The sequence below is a fragment of the Tursiops truncatus genome, chromosome 5 (assembly GCF_011762595.2).
Source record: "Tursiops truncatus isolate mTurTru1 chromosome 5, mTurTru1.mat.Y, whole genome shotgun sequence".
NCBI classification, from domain to species: domain Eukaryota; kingdom Metazoa; phylum Chordata; class Mammalia; order Artiodactyla; family Delphinidae; genus Tursiops; species Tursiops truncatus.
The window spans coordinates 114,881,773-114,905,378 of record NC_047038.1 but is presented as its reverse complement, the minus strand read 5'-3'; the positions used below and the strand labels follow the sequence as shown (position 1 = coordinate 114,905,378).

Genomic DNA, 23,606 nt, shown 5'->3' with positions numbered 1-23,606 from the left:
GTTTTAGAAAGACTATGGGGTGGGGAGGAGTTCTAACATGTTCACTTAATTTTGTCTTTACCTTTTTCTTACCCAGTCATAAGCAGAATTCTGGCACGTTTAGTTGAATTAATTGCTAAGAATTTCTCACATGAGCAGACCCCACATAAAAGCAGAGCATGTTGGGGCTTCCCTGGTGGTGCAGTGGTTGAGAATCTGCCTGCCGATGCAGGGGACACGGGTTCGAGCCCTGGTCTGGGAAGATCCCACATGCCGTGGAGCGGCTGGGCCCGTGAGCCACAACTACCGAACCTGCGCGTCTGGAGCTTGTGCTCCACAACAAGAGAGGCCGCGATAGTGAGAGGCCCGCGCACAGCGATGAAGAGTGGCCCCCGCTCGCCGCAACTACAGAAAGCCCTCGCACAGAAACGAAGACCCAACACAGCCAAAAATAAATAAATAAATAACATTAAAAAAAAAAAAAATCAGTGTGTGTTAAATATTACAATTAAATCTTTAAAGTATTACAAACAATAGGTCTTCTACATATACTAAGGATTTAGCTGCCTGTTGATTTTAATTTCATTAGCTCACCCGTGACATAAATAAATTCTGTGCAAAAGAATAGCTTTAATAATGAATATATTGCAATTGAAAAGACCCAAGGCTACTAAGCATTGCACACTGCCACCTAGTGCTGTCTCTTTCACTCCAAATGCACAATGGACGCCTTCAGGAAAGTGGAAACGCTGTATTTTCAAGCAAATTTATCCAAAAAGATAGCTCTGGAACATATTTATTCATAACTGCTTCAAGAGAAGAAAGCTATTAGGGAGAAATGAAATTACACATCCCATAAAATCATCCCTGCCTCATAAATTTAGGTAAAAAAGGTCTGATTAGATTAGTAAATATAAAAAGTGATGGGTTTTGTTAATGAAGACATGAAATTTTTTTAAAGGGTGATTTTTTTTAATACTGTGCAGCAAGTATGGAGCATATTCTATTATGAATGTGATATACGCCAGTGCTCCAAGTGGAATATGTGGTTACCTAGCAAGTTTGGTATATGAAAATGTTCAAAAGGGCTTTGTAGGATGTTAAATAATCACTAAGGATACTTTCAAGCTTTCTTAAGGTCATAGCTATAATCTCCCCTCATCTACAGGTTATTACTTCAATTTAAGATGTCACGGGTTTTTAGTTCTACTTTATTTTCCCAGCGGTGAATAATTTTTGTGGTTTGGTTGTGCTAATTGCTCAGGCTCATCTCTGATCTTTTGGCTAGAAGAGTAAAGCCCCAAGAAAATGAAATGAGAAAGGTTTGAAAGACTGGATTAAAGAAAGGGTTGCTATAGAGAACTTTGCTATGGGTAAGGGAGTGCATTTTATTTGCTTCACTGTATTCTACAGTGGTAGCCCCCAGTTTGGTCTACTTAATGCACTGTAGCTACCTATTTTAAGAACTAAGGTGCAAGGTGAAAGACTCATATTTCTGTCAATTAAGTTTGTTATAATGAAAAATGCTCAGAGGATTCCCTTTAAATCATTGCTGCTTAACTTTTTAAAAATCACACTCCGTTTTGAGACACATAAAAATCTGTTTCTCCTTTTAAAGTACTTATAATTTATAAATACATGATATATTAAAACAACTCATATATGGAAATTTTAAAGAACTACATTTTATGTTGCTCTTGGAAGACATTTTTCATTGTTGTTATTACTCCGATAATTCAAATTCAGAGTGAGTATTAAGGCCGCCTGTATATCCCACAAACTTCTCTCCATCCTTTGCAATGTCGAAAATAGAGCACATAGCTCAGTAATTTCTACATCAAGCCTGTTGCAGTGCTTCATTTTAACAACCAGAAAGGCAGGTAGAAAAAGAAAGATAGGTAAGATACAAATCGATGGAAGGAAAGGAAGGAAGGAAGGGAGGGAGGAAGGGAGGAAGGGAGGGTGGGAGGGAGGGAGGGAGGGAGGGGGAGAAGGAGGGAGTTCACCTTTGAGGGAACTGTTGCCTCCATCCCCTTGAAATCATTAATTTGGATAATTCCCAAAGGAATCTCTGATCACAGCCACATGATCTAGACAACTTCTCACTACTTCCTTTAATCAGCTTAACCAAATGAATACTGCCAAGTCTATTCCACTTAGCTCTGCATAGAGCTATTTTGAGGCCTCTCCACACAATTAGGACACCTAGTTGGCATGGCTGCCAATGCAGAAGACAGAACTTACTCAAAATATTGCAATGTAAGAAACTCAGTTTGGAAAACATGATTTAAGAACACATATTACATTGAAATCCAATTCTTCACACTGTGTTAGGATTACATCTATCAGTGTTCGATAAAATTACAAAGTCAATTGGAAAAACAAAGTCTGAAGTTGCAGCTCTTAGATATTCCACTGGCCTTATGCTATACCATGTACTAACAAGATACTTCTAGGACATAAGATAGTGGTTACAACTGTCCCTTATATAAGAAAAATCCCACAGCAGTTGCAGGTATACAAGTGAGATAATTATAATAATAATACTTCATAAGCCTTTTCAAATGCTCCTACTGGTCGACAAGGTCATGAAAACATATAAAGTAAGTGAACTAACAAGGCTTGATTCAAATGATAATAATGCCTGGGACTCTCAAGATTCCTTAACATTTTCTCCCATATCTTAATGCGTTTCTAGGTATCAATACATACTGCATTTAAAGTTTTGGAAAACAAAAGCTATGTACATCTTGCACACTAAAATGCAATCATGGCATTATCATTCGGATTTATCTAAAAATAAATGTTTAAACTGAAATTATTTGTCTAATAACCTCACTTCTTAGCCTGAATACGAAAGTACGTATATTTGTGTATCCTAAAGAGCTTTATGATCAAAGATTTCTAACTCAATATTAAAAAGTAGTAACAAAGTGGCTATGAAGCACATTCCCTAGGGCTTTAGAAAGACAGATAGAACACATTGAAAAATTAAGGTACAGAATACAGAAGAGACAGATACAGCTTTCAAATTAACATTAAACTTGAGATTATTTAAAACAGCACATTTCTAGCAATTAAAATCCCCATGGTTATGAAAGACAAGAATTTATTCCACACAGATTACAAAAATTATGATATTTGTATTTCTAATATTAGTACTGGCGGGGTCTGTGCACTATGAAATAAGAAAATGTAACAGATATTCAGTAAGCATTTTGCTCGCTAATTATTTCATAACTTTTTTAACTTTGTATTCTCAGATGTCAGGTATTACCTGACAACTGACATCTGTTCAGTTGCTAAGAGATATGAGATCAGTTTGCACTTTTTTCTTTGTCTTTAGGAGAACTGCCCTCTTGGGTTTTGCCTCAAAGTAGTGAAAGTAGCCTCTGTCACCCATGTGCGAATTAATATTACTTGTACTAGAAGAAACTCCCAGGTCTCAGAAAGGAAATGAACTGCTTTCAATCTGCACAATTTAGAACAAATATCTGGCTTTTCCCTAAGCTTAATGAGTTTTCCATTTCACAACACTCAAATATAATAGCATTATTTTATAATCAAATTTAACTGATGAGTCTGTGTTATGAGTATTTTGACAAAAATCTTACGGGGAATGAAGTCATTCAGTCAATTTGCATCCCCAAAGTGAAGCTCAAACCCAACATTTGGAAAGTACTTTCTGCCTATAACTTTGACCATGTGCTTCTTTAAACAGCTGGAGGAACAAGAGTAAACTTGGTCTATCTGGTTTTTCTTATACTTTATCAACGGATCAAAAACAAAACACCGTTATAAATATGTACATCCTAACTGGTCATTAATTTAACACAAATGTTGATTTGCCTAATCACAGAGAATATTCTTCAAAAATAAGAGCAGTATTTCAAGCAGCACATAAGTTTCTGAAAGACACTGAGGATCTAGACTCCCATAACCTTTCAAGGACAATGTTCTAAATCACATTTTAGAGAAATACATTGGAAAAGCATTCCATTGCCGTCGCGTTTTACGTTACTACAAATCCAAGAGGTTCAATTTTTAACGGTCAAGTACGTATTACAAAGCCATTGATCATTTACTCTGATTTCACATCAATGCTCTACTGGGGTATATCACAAAGGAACACAAGATCATGCGTTTCTTTGTCTATTAAGTGAGACAGTGCCCACTTACCCAGTCCTCTTTTTACTCAACTTCTTGCACTAGCCAGCTGCCCTGTCGGTGGTTCCTTGCACCTTATATGCTGCCTTAGCATCGTCAGATTACTACTACTGCTGGTCCAGAACCCTTAAGAAAACTCCTATGACAAGCCAAGGTCTTGGAAACGTAGTCCTACACCTACACCAATGGGCTGTCTAGCGCCCGTCTCGAGGGGAAGAAGACAATCTACCCTCTGTCTTCCAGGCTTTCACTTATTTTATAGCGCCACACCTTTACAAACACGTTCTGTCACACTGAGAGGAAGGAGATATGTAAAATGTAACACCTGGAGTCATAAAATGTAAACACCTCAAATAACACACCTCAGAAAGAGGGAAGAAACCTCGTTCCGGGCGGAGGGGATTGGGGGGGAGACAGGCAAAGTTAATCTGCATCATTAAAACAAGAGTAATAGAAAACACCCTCTCGGGTTTTTCCAGTAAGTTTGGGGCGGCAGCAGCAGCAACCTAAGCAATATGCACATCCTCACCTTTATAAACCTCTTGTCCCCAAACAGAAACTGCCGGTGCCTCTCCACCGTGTAGGGGCAGACACCAAGCCCCAAAAGAGAGGCGAGTTCAGAGGCATAGGGAGGGGCAAAAGCAGATACGTGGGGCTCCAGCATCCCGATCTTAGTCCCAGCTACAAGCCTCAAAGTCCATTCAGGAACCAGCCCCTGGCTCCTAACATCCCCGGCCTGGGCCCTCCCTGCCAAAGGTGCCAGAGAGCTCGCAGACCCTGCAGCGCAGCTGTCAGACGCCAAACAATGACTTCCCCACGCCAGCCCCACGACCACGGCCCCCCACCGCCCTCCAGCCACGGCCCCTCGCTGTCGAACCCCTTTAAAAATGAGACCTCTCTGGGGCAGGACAAGAGGTGCTCGGTGGCCAGGAAGAGACGCACCGGGCTTCTCTGCCGGAATGAGTTGCCGGGAGCGGGCTGGGGGTGGCCATGGAGAGGGGGCTCCTTAGAAACACCGAACCATGGGGCAACGGAGACCCCAGTATCAATCTCCCTTACTCCCACCCCACCCCCACCCGCTCGCCTCGAAGACGACTTCTCCCGAGGCGGGCGGCGGCGGCAGGTTAGCGGCCGGGAGGCGGTGGAGAGCGAGTCCCCCGGGCCACCGCAGCCTCTCCAAAAGGACCGCGAGGGTGGGCGGGCGCCGCCTTGTAAGGTCAGTGAGGCCAGAGCTCAGAGTTACGCGGGGCCCACAGAGTGAGCGTGAGGGGGCGAGGGTGACGGTGAACCTGAACCCGCGCGCGGCCCGGCCAAGGGGCGCCCGGCCAGAGGGTCCACGGGTGTCAGGGGAACCCCGGCAGCCCGGGAGAGACAGCACACCACACCTCTCAGGAGCGAGGGCTGCATGGGGCTATCGGGGCCGCCAGGCTGAGAAACTTGATGCCAAACAGACCGGCTCCCCGCCCCCCCCGCCCGCCCCCGCGCTCTCAGACCCGCTCGAACGCCTCGCGAGTCCCCCACCGTCCCCCAGGCCACCCTGCCGAAGCCCCCGCCGAGCCCTCGGAGCCCCGGCGGGTAATTACCTCTCCCGGAGGCGGAGTAGGGGGCGGCAGCGGCAGCAGCACTTTGAGCCTGACTTTCCGGCGTTCGCGGGTGAGCTTGTGCGCGCCAGCGGGAGCTGTAACCTGCTATTTATAGACCGGAGCCTCAGCACCCGGGGCTGGGAACCCGGAGGAGACGAGCCGGCGGCGCGGCGGCGGCGCAGGGCGCGGGGCGCTGGAGGCGGCTCCCCGAGGCTCCCGCGCCTCCCTCCGGCTCCCGGCGCTCGCCGCGCTCACCGCTCGTTCCCCGCTCGCTCCCCGCCCCGCCGCGCGCGCCCCGGAGAACTTGTCACCGGCGCGGCCGCCTCTCCGGCTGCTCACACGCCCCCTGGCATAATCGCTACTTTCTGTCCCCCCACGCCACCCTTCTCTGCTCCTCTTCCTCCTCCTCCTCCGCCCGTTACCAGCGGTCTCCTCCCAATGTCACCGGCGGCCGAATAGAGGCGGCGACGGCAGCGACCGTCGCGCAACTGGCGCAGCTCGCTTTCCGCTACCGATGGAGTGGAGTTGGTGACCCGGCCGCCCAAACCGAAATGACCCCAACAAGCTTGCTCCGGGTGCGGCCACCCCGCACCCCGACCTTCTGCTGGGCCCCTCTGCCAACGGGGACGGTCCCCAGCCTGGGCTGCTGGGAGCGCCGCTGCGGAGCGGTGGGGAGAGGTGACCCGAGGCCGCCAGGCTGCGGCCGGGGCCGCGGAAACCACACGGTTTTTAACCGGCGGGAGGAGGCGCCCCGGACCCGGGCTCAGACCCGGGAGGTGGAGGGGGGAGAGGGGGAGGCGGTGTCCCGCGTCACCGGACTTCTGCCTGCCACCGCCCTGGGTCCCGTCTCTCGTGCCACTCCTCCGCCTTGGCCCGGGATGAGGTCGGGCGGAGGAGACCTGGGCACTGGGGAGGCTTCCAACGTGGCGCAGCCCACGGCCACCCACCTCCAGCCCCCAAGTCGCGGCGCGGTGACTGAGGCCGAGCCGCTCCCAACAAGCGTATGATGCCCCTTTGGCAGCCCGGGCGCGTGGGGACAAGTCTACACTCTGCGTGTTTGGGGTGTGGGGAAAACAGGGTACGTAATCGCGCAGTCTGAACCGAGGCTAACACTCCCCCTCTGCCTCGCCAACAAGCCCACTGGCGAAGGCGCACAGCCTGGCTATTCCGGTTGGCTGGGGTGTAGGGAGAATGACTCTCCCTATCTGCGCCTGACAGGTGCCACCTGGTGGTTCTCTTGGGGAGGTTTCCACTGAGCGGCTCAAAGGTCATGGGGATGCTGGGAAGGCCGGGCGAGCGCCAGTCCAGGCAGGCACCCTCAGCCTTTCCCCTCCCTCCGGGCACTTTAAATTTACAGTTTAAATAAGAGTGAGAATGCTAGTACACGCGGGTTACAGTTTGCTCCGCGGAGACGGGACTCCCAAAGTTGGGATGGTGAAGTCGATTTGGGTAAGTCAGTACTTACAGTTACACAGAGTGGGCAGTTGGAGCTGCCCCCAGCTCTCACCCCTGCTGTCGCTCCCTGCATCTAGGCATCCCTTCACTCTGCAAGCATTTAACTGCCACTAGGTTATAAGCTTTATCGATGAGAGCAGAGACTTCGGTGTTTGGGTTTTTTGTTTTTCCCATCACTCTTCCTCAGAACTTGGAACAACACTTAACATGCTGTAGCTTCCATAAATGTTTACAGAATGAATTAATAAGCACTATGGGCCAGAAACTGTGCTTGGCCCATTCTCTCCCTGCAGCCCTTCCCTTTCCTTCTCTTCAAGCTCTTTCTGCTACACTCAGCCGCCATCACAGGTGAGCTGGATGGAGGAACAAAATGGACAAGCAGTCCATGCAGGCCCTGCGAGGATGTGGATCACACCTGAGGAGCCCATTACACAATTAAATTTCTCCTCCATGGGGCAGTGCTGAACACACCCGTTTTTTGGAAACAAAACAAAATAAAACACCTGTGTCATACTTGGGGCTTGAAGCAATGGATAAATCCTGTTTGCAGAGATCTGCTGGAGAGATGAGACAACTTTCTCATTGGGCAAGAGTTTCAGCCTTTCCTTAAAATACAGAAAGAGGGAAAGAATATCAGAACATCAGGGTGCCAGAGCTTTGCCACTAAAGTGAAAAGATGTTTGATATATCCGTCTAACTTTAAACGGAGATTTGGGTTGTGTGTGTGTGTGTGTGTGTGTGTGTGTTTATGAAGATTGCCACAGTGCCAGAACCACTAAACCATTCCTTCTAAAAGACAGGGTTGTAAAACAGATGCAGCAACTGTCTTTGTGGAAAAAAACACTTAAAGTAAGATACCCAGAAAACCCTCTTATAATTAAAACCCAGACATTCATGCTGACCAAGACCTTTTACAGACCATTTACAGGGCTGCTGGGGACAGCCCTGTGACATACCCATGCATATCATCTAGGAAGTTTTAATTCTGGAGAGAGAGAGAATGAATCAAATACATGTACCACATGACATTTTAAAAACCCATCAATCAGCCTGATATTTACCTTTTTCAGTTATTTGGCGGTGTTTTCCTTGAATAAACCTAGCAGGTTCAGATTCTTCTATGGCTTATTAAACTCATTCAGCACCCACTTTTACAAACCTTGAACTTTTAGCCACTTGTGCCTCCAAAGCATAACTCCATTTGCCAGTGAAGGACAAAATATTTTTCCTTTCCTTTTGATATATCTTTATAGGGCCAGAGACCAAAGGTGATTCTCGGTAGTTACCTTGCTGTCTAAAGCAATGAAATCAAGCCAGAACCTGCAAGGCTGGCACTGCACCCCCCTTTTTCAGTGGAGTGGCTCATACTTTTTCTTTGTATAGATTCATTATTCCTGGAGATTTTTATTTCAGGTGAGACTGGTATGGCACAAGGAGGATTCTCCATTTTTGTGAGCCTTCACTATGAAAAATCTCTTCTAAAGTATAGCACCAAGTATGGCATAGTGGTTTTTTGTTTACCAAATTTGTTCATTTATATTAATGATAACTTTGTAGATTAAGTCAGTTTTCCTCCCAATTTTTTTTAATAAATTTTGTTTGTTTTTTGCTGCGTTGGGTCTGCGTTGCTGCGCGCGGGCTTTCTCCAGCTGTGGCGAGCGGGGGCTACTCTTTGCTGCGGTGCGTGTGCTTCTCACTGCGGTGGCTTCTCTTGTTGCAGGGCACAGTCTCTAGGCACGCGGTCTTCAGTAGTTGTGGCTCGGGGGCTCTAGAGCGCAGGCTCAGTAGTTGTGGTGCACGGGCTTAGTTACTCCGCGGCATGCGGGATCCTCCCAGACCAGGGATCGAACCCATATCCCCTGACATCGGGAGAGTTAAGTTTTGATATTCCTACGCTAAGATCATCTCTTGGGTGTGCATATGTGTATGTGTGTAATGAAACTCATGGGAGATGTTATTAGAAATAGGAATTGTACCCAACTTAAGTTAAAGGGGGGAACTAGTGTAAAGATACCTGGCTATCCATGGAACTCGAGGACAGGAATGCAACTGGGCATCAGTGACAACTTGGAAACAGGGACATGCATTAAGGACTTTATCTCTCCTTTTTCTCCCACTACCCTACCTGCTCCATCCTTTCTCTCTCTCCTCCTTCCCTTTCTCTCCGCATACACGTCTTTCTCTGCTTCTCTGGTGTGCCCTGAGTTACGTGGTTACTCACAGGTCTTGAACTTCATGACCTATGGGCCAGTTCCAAATTCTCAAGGAAGTACCACGATTGGCTGTCAAACTCCGGTCCAGACAACCACGGCGAGGGGATCACGGTCAAGTTGCATTCCCATAGCAGCTACTGTAGCAATCAGATGGATAATACTGGTGGGCTGAGGCAGGAAGGGAAGGAAAAATTCCCAGAACATGGGAAGGAGTTCCTGATCCTCTCCCCTGACTGCTATCATCTCTGAATCCTTGTTGTTCCGTGAATAATGGCACAAAAGGCAGAAGGAGGCGGGAAGGAGAAATATAACGTGCCATGACATCTGTGTGTGCGAATGCATATGCATGTTTAAATCCTGAGTGATGGAGAATGCCTCTTGCTGATGGTGGTGCCCTAAGATGCTGGTCCCAGTAAAAGTAACAGGATGATTTTATGATCTCTTGACCTGGGACTAGATGAGCATGAGGATGGAATCAAGTATTTCACAGACAGTTTACTTTAGCTCCTTTTTTCATGGCAAATAAGAGATTTTTTTAACTGAAGGAAATAAGTGTGATATCATTTACATTTATCAAAGATAAACATTCTGCTCTCTCATTTACATAATAGTTATTTCTAAAATGTATATAAATCATGTACTTGAAATTGAATCACATTTCAAATATAATCAGATGGTGAATCTTAACATTTTTCTGGTCAGAAACGCCTTTGAGAATTTGAAGAGAGCTGTGGACTTTCCCCAGAAAAATCTTGAGCAGATGCACACTTTTTTTTTTTAATTTTATTGACATATAGTTGATTTACAATGTTGTATTAATTTCAGCTGTACATCAAAGTGACTCAGTTATATTCTTTTTTATATTCTTTTCCATTATGGTTTGTCACAGGATATTGAATACAGTTCCCTGTGCTCTACAGTAGGACCCTGTTGTTTATCCATCCTATATATACGTGTTTGGATGCGCACATATTTGTAGTGGGATGATATATGACATGCTTATTTGAGAGCTGGAACTTCAAACATGTTTCTTTTGGCTTCCTCCAATCAACCCCATTTGAACAAGTGAAACAAAGACTCCAGATTCATCAACAAAAGATTCAAAATGCCCAGTTAAGTCAAAACATTAGTTGGGGTGGGGAGTGCCGGAGCCTATGCGAACTTGGGGAAAGAGTTCCCCTCCCCCCCCATTCCTGCCCTGAATGAGATACAAATGAGGTAGAGGTAAGGAAAGAAGACAGAGCTGTTAGAAGCTGCAATGTGGAGAAGGATGTTGTATTCATTTGCTAGGACTATCACAACAAAATACTACAGACTAGCTGACATAAACAACAGAAATTTATTTCTCACAGTTCTGGAGATTGGAAGCCCAAGATCAAGATGCTAGCGGAGCTGGTTTCTCCTGAGGCCTCTCTCCTTAATTTGGCGATGACCACCTACCTCTGTGTCCTCACATGGCCTTTTCTCTGTGTGCCAGCACTTCTGGTGTCTCTTTTTGTGTCTAAATTTCCTCCTCCTAGAAGGACACCTCCAGACTGGGTTAGAGCCCATCCTAACAGCTTCCTTTTAAGCTGATCACCTTTGTAAAGACCCTATCTCCAAATAGACTGTCACATTCTGAGGTACTGGGGTTAGGGCTTCAACATATGAATTTGCAGGGGACAGGGGACACCATACACCCCCTAACAGACATGCACTGCATCAAACTCCAGAAAGGGTCTGGGGGTGGAGGTGAGATAGAGATTTCCCCTTTATGTTAAGAGAGCCGAAGAGTAAAGAAATTTGTATCCAGTTTTCCCATTGACGTATCTGGAAAATCTCAGTCTTGAGAAGAACCCAGAACACAAGGATGTAAAGTGGGAGTGTAAATGGTAGTCTGCCTTATCTAGATCCTTAAGGGCTGAGGGTTACAGCCTTTCCAGCCCCCTGGACTTTCTCATGGTGACTGAGTGGTGACGAATGGGTGCCTGTGAGCTGCAGGAGGGCTGGAAGTTAGTGGGAAAGAGAGCCAACGGGACATGGAAAAGGCCACCGAGGAGGGTAAACAGACACAGGACTAAGAGTGTCCTGTTGACTGGTATGCACGGACATGGCTACCATTCTGTGGCATTGCACAGAGCAGGCATGGGGCCAAAGCAATGACCTCAGAATAGTCAGTGGCTGTGCCCTAGAGCAATGTCATGTGTCACTCACACCTGGGGAACAGAGGCCAAGTCACCTCTGCAGAAAATGAGAGGAGAGATCATCAACACCCAGACATGTCCCCCAATATCATGATGCTTCATAAGTCTCCCCTGGACTAACAAGCTGCCCCAGAGGTGAGAGAGAAGGAAGAGAGGGAGCAGCAGTATCTTAAACTGGGTAAGTTTTAAACCAGGATAGACTTGGTTTAGGTGACTGGATAGGACTAAGAAAACTAACTGAAGTTTTCTGTTTCTGAGTACAAATGGGTGCTTCTAAGTTAATTTTACCATAGGAAAATTATGTTCCATTTTTTGTACCTGAGATTTAAAGGCTCTATTGACTTTTTTATATATAAATTTATTTATTTATTTTTGGCTGTGTTGGGTCTTCGTTGTTGCGCGGGGGCTTTCTCTAGTTGCGGCGAGCGGGGGCTACTATTCATTTCAGTGCGCAGGCTTCTCATTGCGGTGGCTTCTCTCATCGCAGAGCATGGGCTCTAGGCACACAGGCTTCAGTAGTTGTGGCACGAGGGCTCAGTAGTTGTGGCTTGTGGGCTCTAGAGCGCAGGCTCAGTAGTTGTGGCGCACGGGCTTAGTTGCTCCACAGCATGTGGGATCTTCCCGGACCAGGGATCAAACCCATGTTCCCTGCATTGGCAGGAGGATTCTTAACCACTGCACCACCAGGGAAGTCCCTCTACTGACTTTTAAAAATACATCCTTTACACTTCACATTTTTAATGCATTTTCAGAAGTACGTAGATCTACTGGAATAGCATTTATGAATCCAGACTGAGAATATTTGCCCTAGGGGATCTGTTTTTTTTTAATACATCTTTATTGGAGTATAATTGCTTTACAATGTTGTATTAGTTTCTGCTGTACAACAAAGTGAATCAGCTATATGTATACATATATCCCCATATCCCCTCCCTCTTGAGCCTCCCTCCCACCCTCCGTATCCCATCCCTCTAGGTAGTCACAAAGCACCAAGCTGATCTCCCTGTGCTATGCGGCTGTTTCCCACTAGCTGTCTATTTTATATTTGGTAGTGTATATATGGAAAGGCTACCCTCTCACTACATCCCAGCCTCCCCTTCCCCCCACTGTGTCCTCAAGTACGTTCTCTACATCTGTATCTTGCTTTTTTAAATCTGATTGTATGAAGAATCTTTTTAACTGAAAAAAAAAACTGCTAATATATATAATTTTCCACTAATATATTATTTGAAATTCTGTTTTCTTTAAGAGTAGTATCTGTAAGTTAAAGACAATAGCTCACATGATTGTGTTTAGTAAATGCCAGAGAAAGGATAGAATCGTAAATGGAGAAATTATAGACAATCACTGGGTAAAGATAGCTATATTCAAGTAGAGGTGACAGTATTATGCTGCTTTACTTTGAGAAATATAAAACTTTTTATTTTAACAGACGTCTTCAAAATGAAAACATCTGAGTTAATTGTTTTTCTTTCTCCCCATTTTCAAGCAAATACTTCTTTATTACCTAATTATGTCACTGGTGGCATAAAATGAAGGACAAACTTACACATCAGACATATTTGTAGGGAATGTTTGTGTTAATGAGGGCCATTGACTGTAGCGATATTCCTGAATCTTTTCTTACATCTTATTCATCAGTGTCTCTCTCTTGCATTCCACTCTTAAACATGCAAATAGATCCTTCTCACCCTATTTTCAAAGATTTCTCTACATCCAATATTCCTGTCAATTTACCATCCTGGGTCCCTTCTTCCTTGGTATAATTGAGCTCTATCATCTCCTTCTGACCTGATTTAGGCTGAAATAGACCAATTTTGATCACCAGAGTAAGTCAGAAGAATTGGACCCAACTGTATCTCCCAATTAAACCTGTATCTCCAGAGACATGTCTCCATCAAGACTTAATTTGTTCATCAAGACAAGATGTGTGCTTTGGTATCAGACAAATTAGGGCTCGATCATGATGCTCCCATTCACCAGCTGTGTGACCTTTGATGAGTGCCTTAAAATTTCTGGGTCTTTTTCTTTATCTGAAAAATGGGGACAATAGTACCTACCTCATAGACAGCTTGTGAGAACCCCGTGACACTACAAGTACAGTAAGTCCCCTACATACGAACAAGTTCTGTTCTGAGAGCACAAAATTAGCCTACGTACCCAACTAACACAATCGGCTATATAGTAATGTACTGTAATAGGTTTATAATACTTTTCACACAAATAATATATGAAAAACAAACAAACACAAAAAATAAACACTTTTAATCGTACAGTACAGTACCTTGAAAAGTACAGTAGTACAGTACAGCAGCTGGCATCCAGGGTCTGGCATCGAGTGAACAGGCAAGAAAAGTTATGACTGGAGGAGGGAGAGGAGGTGGGAGATGGTAGAGCTGAAGGATCGTCAGTAAAAGGAGACGGAGGGCAGGCTGCAATTTCACTCACGCCTGACGATGGCACAGGTTCTGGGCTTAAAATAAAGATACTGCACTACTGTACTCTATACCGTACTGTACAGTACACAAAGGCACAACCACCTGTAGAGGATGCACGCACGTGACAATGTACACCAGACACGTGAACTAACTTACGTGCTTGGACATGAGAACACACGTTCGCATCTTTGAAAGTTCACAACTTGAAGGTGCGTAGGTAGGGCACTTACTGTACACGAGATGAGATGGCATCCATCTTGCACGATGCATGTATCCAATATCCCCTTGCCAAGACTGAAGAAGATGGACAGGGAGGACAGGGAAGGGGCAAAATCAGAGTTTCAACATTAAACCTTCTAATTTATATGTTCTAGTCTCGCTACAACCTGACATTTGTCACAGAGATATTGGTCAGCACCTGTGAAGAGTAACAGAGTTCTAAAGAATCTGACTAAAGTCTATGGCATCTGAAAGGAGAATTTTCCAGAAAGCTTCAAATAGAAACCTTCTGCAGAACCACTTCTAACTCTGTTTATCTTTACAACTTTCCTATTCAGTTCTAACAAGCATTCACTGAGCACCTGCTGTTTGCCAGGAATTGTGCTAAATTATGGGAATAAAAAGGTGAAGAAGGCATAAACTTTGTCTTCGGAGAGCACATCATTTAGTAGGCTTAGACTTGATTTTTTCTAAACCCAGCCTCTCCATTTATTTATTGACTACTCAGTTCACTGGAACGTCACATTTACTGAGTATCTAGTACACGGGTACAGGAATGTGGCAACACAGGGATGAGCATAAAATGTAGTTGACAGGACAAGGTAAGTATACAAACAGGTATAAAACAAGGAGAGAGATTAAGCGGACATGCCATGAAAATCAAGAGACAAGAGAAATCAAATCTAGTTGGAAGGATCAGAAAAATCTTCATGAAGGAGATGATGTTTGATATGCGAAAGATTTCAGGGAACGTAACTGGCACAAATTCCACAGGGAGGCCTGTGTACATGGTGGATGTTGAAAACTCTCACCCATCAGAGCAGGTCTCCTCACCCACTCTGAGGGGACCGTCCATTTAGTCTTCGTCCATGCTTCCCATCACCGTGAACCTGCCTCCGTTGTATCACTTATTGCACTGGATTTGTTTACCCATGTATCTCCTTCATTGGGTCACAAGCTCCTGAGAGGAAAAGCCATGTTTTATAATGGATGCGAAAGTTCCAGAAAATGCTGAGAACTTGGAACCTAGGGAATTTTCCATTCATTTACTTTTAAATTTTCCATTCATTTACTTTTAAAGTAAATTCATTTACTTTTCCAGTTTATATCCAACTTGAACCTCTCACCACACTTGCTGAAAAATCTATCAGTTTTTAGGGTCTGCTTCACCTCCTCTGGATTTGCTTGGAAGGGGGTTTACCTAGTCCCAGGGCATCTCTGACCCACAGTTCTCTCAGCACTTCTGCATTCCTCACGAGGTCATCAGGAACTTTAGACCGCCACATGGCACATAAAGGTCATGGGAAGCCAGGGCCCACCCATCTAGACCCTTCTTCTGTCAAGGCTCTCTAATATGCTCCCCTAGGCTGCGTGTGGAACTTCTCTGAGACATGCCATGTTTGGGGTTCTTCAGAAAGTATCTCAGTGTATCTGCTCTCCAACCCTTGAAGATTAACCGCTAAGGGGGAAGGACAATCACATCTATATTTCTGCCCATTTTTCATTTCCTGCCCTTTCTCTCCACACTTTCTACTTCCCTACCCTGTTTACCAAGGCTCCTACATCATAGCCTCCTCTTTTTCTGGCAGCAATTGTACTTATTTTCTCGTAGCAATACTGCCAGAGAAGATACAGAGAAAGAATCTGAGTTATCAGGAGGAGAAAATTCATCTGGGTTACTTCAAAAACCTCACCCCATGTTACACAAATTGATGAGTGAGTGTGTACATGCACATGCATGTGTGTGTGTGTGATCACTTTTGGAATGCTTTAGAAATTCCTGAGTAACATTTTCATGTACACTCGAGTATTGTTTTCTATAACATTCAAGCAAAGCATAAAGTTACAGATCTTTTTCTTTGTAAATAGAATATAAGCTTCTCACGCAGAACGCATTGCAATATTCTGTAAGGTAAAAATTGAGAAATCATTATAGATAGCTTAAAAGTGTTCTTCCTTTGAAACATAGCACTTGTGGGCAAAGTGGGCAAACCTTAGGAAAAGGTTGAGGAAATTCATCAGTGTGAAAAGACAACTATTTTATTTGGTCTAAAATGAAGTAACATTTTATAGGACTGAATTTCAGTTTCCTGAAAGTTATAATGAAAACAAATGATTGACTCATTTTATGCTTTCTATAATATGAAAGTAAAAACCTCCCTATCTGAGTTAGCCTTTTCTGGTTTTGTAACCAAAAGCTCTAGCTGAGAGTAGACTTGAGTATTTTCTTTAAAAAAAAAAAAAAAAAAAAAACCTTGAAAGACTGGGTACTCAGAGGTGACTGGGAGCAGGGGGCAGGGAAACACTACTATTTTAATATTGTGAACATTCTATCAAGTTCTCCAAATGGAAGATTAACTTGAACCACATGGTCAGATTGCTTTTGATTTGGGGGGGAAAAAGGGACTTTGGTGGGTCTTTTGTGATGGTGAAACCAAAAAGAATATTATTCTACAATGGGATATTCAAAGTAGTTAGGAAGCAAACAGCTCTTTCTAACAATGTAAAAGTCTGTCCTCATTCTAGGCCCTACTGTATCTCTGAAGACGATTATGTTTCCTGAAGGCAGCCTTTGAACTGGAGGTTAGGAGTGGTGGATGAGAGAGAAAATAGATCTGTCTCTCACTGGACTCAAAAGACTTTGGGGCAACTAAACTCCAGGCAGGAAGCCCATGAGCAAAGGCACTTTTCGTTCAAGGACGCCAAGTGTTCCCTGCGCCATGTTGGCAGACCATGTAACATCCTCGTTCCACCCTATTCTGTCCCTATCGTCACATCCCAGGTGCCCTCATAGAAGGACATGGCCCTTACACTTTAGAAGAAGCCCTAAGAAGTCGCCTGTTCTTTGCTTGTTCTTCCTCTGCTGTCATTCCTTTCTGTGCCCATCATTTGTCTGTGAAGTGTCGTTAAACACGACAGCAGGGTCTTAGCTGAGCCTTGGTGGCTTTGTCCTGTCAGGGTGAATCAGCAACAGTGTGGAGAAGCCAGAAGATACAGAGAAAGAACTTGGGTTACCATGAGGAGAACCAGAAGATGACTGGTTGAAGGGACTCTCTAAACTGGAATAAACTGGTAGAAGCATTCTTTGGATCAAAAAAATACTGGACTTCCAAAAATCAAATAGGATACCAGCTCCAACTATTCTTTTTTTTTTAATAGTACTACTCTTATTGCTAAAACTATTCTTTTTTCTTTTAAATTTTTTATCAAAGTATAATTGATGTATAATATTATATGTTACAGGTAGACATTACAGTGATTCAAAATTTTTAAAGGTTATATGCCAGTTATAGTTATTATAAAATATTGACTATATTCCCTGTGTTGTACAATATATCCTTGTAGCTTATTTTATACATAATGGTTTGTACCTCTCAATCCCTTCTCTCTATATTGCCCCTCCCCCTTCCCTCGCCCCACTAGTAACAACAGTGTGCTCTCTAAATCTGTGAGTCTGTTTCTTTTTTGTCATATCCACTTGTTTTTTGTATTTTTTAGATTCTACATATCTTAACTGCAGAGAGGTGTGATTCCCCAGAGGTTGGAGAAGCCACACATTTGGGTGATAGTTACAAGGAACAGAGGTACACTGGGCAGACATGAAATACTAGGAATCTGTGGTGTTGGCCTGCTGGGTCCCCTCTCTGTACCTCTCATTGTTCTCTGCCAGAGAAGCCACTGGTATCACTGCTACTGGGATCCTGGCCACCTTATACTGAACAGCTAGGAGTGGAGGGATGAAAAAAACTTGGGGGATACCGCCATTCAGAACCACAGCTTTGCTCTCTTCTGATCTGAATCCTTCCCTTTGAGCATTAATACTTCTCAGCAACTTTCATTGTCTATGCTTCTTTTTGGAGGTTCCTCTTCGTCCTCCTACCACTACTTGAATGATCTTCTGCATTCTCCTCAGTCCAAATTGCAAAGGATAGCATCAGATTGAGGCAATTAATCTCTCCTATTAAGAAGAGAGAGCAACAGCCTACGTCATATCTTGCTGATGTACGGTTAGGCTATTCTTCTATCAGGTGTCCACACTTCTCTGGAGAGTATAAAGGGCAACCTAGCATCGTTTCCAAGAGCAGGGAATCGTGAATTAGGGATATTGGGCACCAGGCTGGTAAAATCCTTAAAGAAACAAATGCACATTCAAATACCTAAGAAAATGGCTTTGGTGAAAACATACACATATGCAGTGAAATATGTTTCTGCTAAAGGTCATGAAATCAAAGAAAGAGGTTCAAATACCTGTCACCACTACCGACCATGCTTACAGATGGGATTAAGCCAGCGTGGCAGCCAGAAAGTCAAATCTCTTACTGTTCAGGTCAAAGTCCTAATATGTGATTCATTGATGAGCTTTGTCTTTCTGAAATAAGGAAAACACTGCCCAGTTTTTCTTCTGCTTTTTATAATAAAGCATGCAGTTGTGGTTTTTATTACTTCTGAAAGAGAAAGCATACTGCGTGAAATAGTAAACCACAGTATGATTGTCCCTTGATAACCTATATTCCAGGGAGGCCGCAGTTTATTTATCCAAATATTGATGAAAGGCTAAATTTTTATTATGCACAAACCAATTTAAACTGTGCTTAAAATGAATAAAGAAGAAAAGTCATCTCTGCTTGCACAACTACACAACTATATGGTTTTCAGCAATCTCTGAATGTTTCTTCCTTTCAAATTCCCTTGGAACATAGCTATTTTTATATTACGTATAGGTAGATTTTGTTTTTCCCTGGGAATCTAAGGAATAAAATTAAAGTCAAGTTTTGACTTCTTTCCATCCCAACGTCAGACAATACCCTCAATAAAAATGGCTTACTGGTGAAAGAGGCTCACAGTCAATATTGCAGGGACCTATTTCATCAAGCCCCTGGTTCCCGGCCACGGCACTTCTCCTCTCCTTGCACTTGGCGCCGTTTTACACCCTTGCGTAGACTCAGCCATTTCTCAGTTCCAAAGGCCCTTGGTGGGAAGAGTTTGAGGACAGCCACCCCACACTGGAGGGGCCGGCTTCAAGACACACTCACTGTTCCTCCATCTCAGAGTTTGGGCACAGTGCTCCTGATGGGTTTTCCTGGTTTCTGAAACCTAGAATTAAAAACAACTTTCTGGAAATTAGCTCTGTGACTTGGAAACAGGTCACTGAACTTTCAAAGGATTCCTCTTCCATTTTTGACATCAGTGTGTCTTCCCAGGACATCCAGGACTCCTTTCTGCTTCCCGGGTTCGTAATTACAGCACGATCAATGTAATGGAGCAGCGTGATATCCTGTGGACTGGTGAGATGGCTAAGGCGCCCATGAGCCAAGTCAGGAGCCAGCAAACTATGGCCTGCAGGTCAAATCCGCCCCTGCAGCCTGTTTTCGTAAAGCTTGCACGCTAAGAGTGGTTTTTACTTTGTCGAGTTGTTAAAAAAAAAAAAAAAAAAGGAAGAAGAAGCACATGCAACAGAGATTATATGTGGCCCACAAAGCCTAAAAAGTTTACTCTTTGGCCCTTTACAGGAAAAGTTAGCCAATCCCTGAACTAAATTACCACACAGAGCCAGAGAGTTGATATAGCCAGTTGTCCTCTGCTGCCCCCTGCTACTTAAAAGGAAAGTGCATCTGTGGTCTCTTGGTGTATTTAATTTCAAACAAAAATTTGCCAACTTGACAATTCCACATCAGGCGTCAGGATCTGTGTGCCCTGGCTTCAGAAAATAAACAGCTTCTGTTGGAATCACCCTCTCATTAAGTTTCTGATAATCCATTGATATTGTTCCCAAGACCCATCAATCTTCTCACTGGTCAAACAGGAGATCTTAATGAGGATGGGAGAGGGGGGATTTGGGAATGTAATAGGGATTATTATCCCTGCCTGTCTCAAGGGTTTGATATTAACACTCATCTCTACAACCCCTCTAGGTGTGTGCCATGGCTTAAGTTAACTCTTAGGGCAGCATCTTAGCACAGAAGCTTTCTCTCGCCCATCCAGAGCCTTCATGCTATGCAACGGGAAGCTAGTACACACATGCTGATGAGTAAGTCTATTCCAACTACCATGTACATATGGAAACTGGGAAAGCAATCACAGAACGAATCAGCAGGAGACCCATGTTGACCCACTGTGAGGTAAACGCAAACCAAATTTCCATTTGTACTCCCTAACCTCAATAAGTCCCCTCTGAGTAGGGAACCACACTGGCCATTTCTGGGTCCTCTGGAATGAATATTAGCTACCGCTCATGTCAATAATCCCACAAAGATCTTGGTGGTTCCTCTCCCCTGGCCATAGCCGTTTTCCTGACAGATGAATGCAGGTCCTTTTCAGGAGAATGCAAAGAAGATGAACAGTGCTTGTGGCACTATCACAGGGTACATTCACTTATGGGCTGTGGGTCTATGAACCAGTAAAGGGCTGTCACTCATAATTATAGTTACTCAGGTCACCTAGAGCTTTTGTTTTAGTGTCAGTTTATGCAGATCCAGGAGGATGATAATAGATCTGCATATTTCTTTCAGTCCTAGGCACCTCTTGTACAGTTAACCACTGTCAAACATCCCTAACATTCAAAACCTGTGATCACTGGTCCAGCCCTGCTGCCTGTTATGGTAACCACACCCATTTCACCTCTGTCTTGGGTCCTATCATTGTGCTGTCCCTTGAACTTTGCCACCTGGGACCCCCATCACCCCCAGAGAAATCAGGGAGCCCTTTTCTTTGACAGTAGCTCCTACCGTCAGAGGACAGCCACTCTGACTCTTTTCAAGGTATTTTTTTTATTTTATTGAGGTATAGTTGATTTACAATGTTGTGTTAATTTCTTCTGTACAGCAAAGTGACTCAGTTATACATATATATATTCTTTTTCATATTCTTTTCCATTATGGTTTGTCACGAGATATTGAATATAGTTCCCTGTGCTATACAGCAGGACCTTGTTGTTTATCCATCATTTGCAGCAACGTGGATGGAGCTAGAGATTATCATATGAAGCAAAGTATGTCAGAAAGAGAAAGACAAATACCATATGCTATCACTTATTTGTGGAATCTAAATTACGATATAAATCAACATATCTACAAAACAAAAACAGACTCACAGATATAGAGAACAGACTTGTGGTTGCCAAGGGGGAGGGGGAGGCGAGGGAAGGAATGGGAGTTTGGGATTAGCAGAGTCGAACTATTATATATAGTATCAAGGTATTTCTTTTTTTTTTTCAATATCTTTATTGGAGTATAATTGCTTTACAATGGTGTGTTAGTTTCTGCTTTATAACAAAGTGAATCAGTTATACATATACATATGTTCCCATATCTCTTCCCTCTTGCGTCTCCCTCCCTCCCATCCTCCCTATCCCACCCCTCTAGGTGGTCACCAACCACCTAGCTGATCTCCCTGTAAGGTATTTCTTGATGAAGGTAGTACCTCACTGAAGGAAGGTCCTTTAATCTCTCTTGGGAGACATGACTAGGTGTAGATGAGTGATTTTTCACATCGTAAAGAAACCCCAATATTTCCTTATCTTTACATCCATTTCTCTACATTATCCCACGAAATTTCTGGCATCATAGCTTAAGCATTGGCTATGGCTGTTGGTATGGCTATGGGTATGATAGCTATTGGCTACCATACCCACATTTCTACCAAACATTCTGAGCTGCTCAAGTGAGCATATTAAACTTAGAATATCTGGCAAGTGTACCCAATGCAAAATAATCAACCGGATCTAAAATTAAGCTTCTTGGTCTGACACCCTTAGAATCCATTCCCACACATATTGCAGGTTTTTGCCATTGCAAATGAGCAAAATCTTGTGGTTCTTTCTGTTGTATAAAGCTTTCCCTCCAGCTTTGACTGTGTTTGCCACCACACCAGCAGGCTGGGCTTTGATTCTGCCTATGGATCTGAAGGGAATGCTGGGGTGTAGGGCTGGGGGAGGGCTGGCATTCCTGCTGACTGAACTCCCTCAGGTGAAGACATCACAGAGCCTTCTGGCAAGAAAGGAGCAGCCTCATGAAACAGGAAGCAAGTCTGCTTCTGCTTTCAAGGAATACTGGGTAGAATGTGGGCTTTTAAGGTACTCGGAGACATAAGAATCTACCAAATTCCCTATTTGTTTTCTGGTCCCATTCTTTCCCCAAAATACCCTCTTGTCCACATGAGAGATGCAAAGTTTATGAATTCCCCCTACACTGTGGTTCAGAAACTCAAAGGATCTGCCTCTGTTTCTATCTTCTGGCTCTGTCAGTTCAACAGCTACAAGACAGGGAAGAATCCTACAGGCAGCCGTGGAAGTTCTCTGATTCTCTGACCATACCTTAATCAGAACACTTTAAATCTCATGTTATCATTTTTCCTTTACATTCTATGGAACAGATAGAAAAATCCACCCCACATCCCCACAACGGTCCTTACATCCTTTTTCCTCCCGTAATGACCAGCATCACTGAAGCCACCAAAACCTTGTCATTGATAGGTCTCCTGTTCTATACAACCCCAGGTGATGATTTAAGTTAATACATCACCAGTATGCGCCCGTGTCTATCTTATGACACTAGTGGAATCTTAGCTGCCTTTATTTCAAACTGGTGAGCTAACCAATCTTAGAGTCTCATTTCTTTGAGAGTCTGTTGCTTACGATCACAGTAGCCAGTAAATACCCTGCGAGGGTTCAATTATAGAGAACAAAACCTACTCCAGATTGTGTCAGCAGAAAGGAATCTGTTTTACAGGATATTACATGGCTTATAAAACTGTTTATAAACTGAAGAGAATTTAGTCTGATCTTCCAGATAAAAAACTCTTAAGTCATGATGCAGAACTGCTGTTGCCCTGGCCATAATCAGGAAGCTGCCTGATGAAGCAAGAAGTCATGATGACAGCTGCTAGCTCAAGATCAAATCACTTCCACTTGAATCTGCACTGGCAAAAATAGGAGCCTCATGCCACATTCCCTCCACTCTTATTTCAGTTCTGGATTCTGGTCTTATGTAAAGGCATCTGGTTGGCAGAACATAAATCACATCCAGAAATGTGGGAAATGTGGATTTTAGCTCACCAGCCTCTGCAGTATAGGAAGCCACACTAGAAAGAGGTGGGAATTGGTTTTGAACAAGCCAGTCTGCAATATCCATCGCAGTACTTTTCTGGCGGGGGCGGGTGTGTGTGTGTGTGTTGTGGCGGGGCGGGGGGGGGGTGTCCCGTGATTGGAGCTCTGCTACCTGCCGAAGGGATCTCCTGATGCCCACCTGCCTGTCTCTCTACATTCCGTATATTGACTGCTCCTAGATTGTTCATGTCCATCTATTAGACAGATACCCTCCCCCCAACTATTTACTATTAAAACTCCTCCTCTATATGAACTACTTTCCTGGA

The 23,606-nt window shown here is 44.0% G+C and overlaps 1 protein-coding gene across 1 annotated transcript in view; it reads right to left on the bottom strand.

Moving 5' to 3' along the window:
• INPP4B (inositol polyphosphate-4-phosphatase type II B) overlaps window positions 1-5,903 on the bottom strand; it is a 717,274-nt gene extending 711,371 nt beyond the window's left edge. The window contains exon 1 of the mRNA XM_073805532.1: window positions 5,730-5,903. The gene's annotated coding sequence lies outside the window, so the exon portion shown is untranslated. The remainder of the gene's footprint in view (window positions 1-5,729) is intronic.
• Window positions 5,904-23,606: the final 17,703 nt, after the last annotated feature.